Raw genomic sequence first — 1,464 nt, 5'->3', positions numbered from 1 at the left:
AACCAAAAAATAAAAAAAACCAAGCACACTGCCATCGAGTCAATTCTGACTCATAGCAACCCCTATTATGTTTCCAAAGCTGTCAATCTTTACAGAAGTAGGTTGTCCCATTTTTATGGAGCAGCTGGTGGGTTTGAACTGTTGACCTTCTGCTACTGTGCTACCAGAGCTCCTTATAAGAATTCAGCTCTGCTGTTAAGCGGTAAATTGAATGCAGTTGTTTTGTATTTTTAACGCTAGGATAGAAAGGTTAAGAACAGTGATGGACAGCTCTCTGAACCCATACTTCTGGGCAGGGTTCCGTCATTGATGATCCTGAGGACTGAAGTTCAAGAGAAAGCAGATGACTTGGGGCTAGTAATAGCAATTTCTGTCTTATTCACCAGCAGTGCTTGCTAAGAGCCTTGTGGGTTTATACAGTATGTTTGACCTAAATGTCTTAATGTGGTATTCAGTGGCCTCCCCAATACCTTGCTGTTTTGCCCCTCTTTGCTCTGCTCTGTTTGTGTTTTTATTACCTCCCTGGAGTCATCTTCTCATCTAGTTAAAAAAAAAAAAGTTTCCGCAGTGACCACAGGAAACCTGTTCTGCCTCCTGAACTTTAGCTCCTGCTGTTGCCCCTGTCAGGGATGTCCCACCCCCTCTTCCCTGATGATCCCTTTCTACTTGCTGTTTACCTCACTGGACCTTGGCTCTTCTGGGCTTTTGATTTACTTTTCTTGTAAATTCCTTGCCTCCCAGCTCGGTTGTTAGTTTCTCCATCCAAGCCGCCCTGTTGCTTCCACCTTAGGGGTGGGGGTGGGGCAGGTAGTGATCTGCCAGCATCTTGTCTGAAGAGCAGAAAGAGTGTTCCTTCCGAGCTTTAATCCAACCATATCGCATCCTGTTTCTCATGTGGTTTTGCTCAAAGCGTCTGCTTTTGCTCTCTGCCATGTATGATCAACTGTGTTAGGAACCGAGAAGAATCTTGTTGTCTTGTGACGCTTTCCTAGCAAAATCACATTACCTGCTTGTTCTGGTGAAGACTCTAAAAAGGATTGCTTGGGCTCCAGGACTAATTGAATTCAGGAGTTCAAATACCTGGATTGTTGCAGAGCTGTCCCTGGGACCCAGGAAGGAATTATCTGCTGCCATTTTCATGGAATGCCCTTCTTCCTAAGAGGATTTGCAGGGAGCTCAGGGCCTCTTTGAGGCACTCCCCAGGAGGGCCTGTAGCCAAGACAGCTGATTGGACCCATGGAATTCAATGTGGGCTCTGTGTGGCTGTCAGTGATGGCAACTTTTCCATCAGTGGCTCATGAAATAATCCCTTTCCCAGGTCTTTTTGTTTACATGATGGGTATAGTGGTTAAAGGGGTGGAGTTTATTGATTTATTCACTAAAATTGTGATTTTTGTGAAAGTTAACAGCAAATTCATTTTCCATACAGCAATTCATACCCATTTTGTTTCGTGACCTGGACTG

This window comes from Orycteropus afer, unplaced genomic scaffold (assembly GCF_000298275.1).
Source record: "Orycteropus afer afer isolate SDZICR_OR568_19922 unplaced genomic scaffold, OryAfe1.0 scaffold00459, whole genome shotgun sequence".
NCBI classification, from domain to species: Eukaryota; Metazoa; Chordata; class Mammalia; order Tubulidentata; family Orycteropodidae; genus Orycteropus; species Orycteropus afer.
This window is presented reverse-complemented; position numbering follows the sequence as displayed.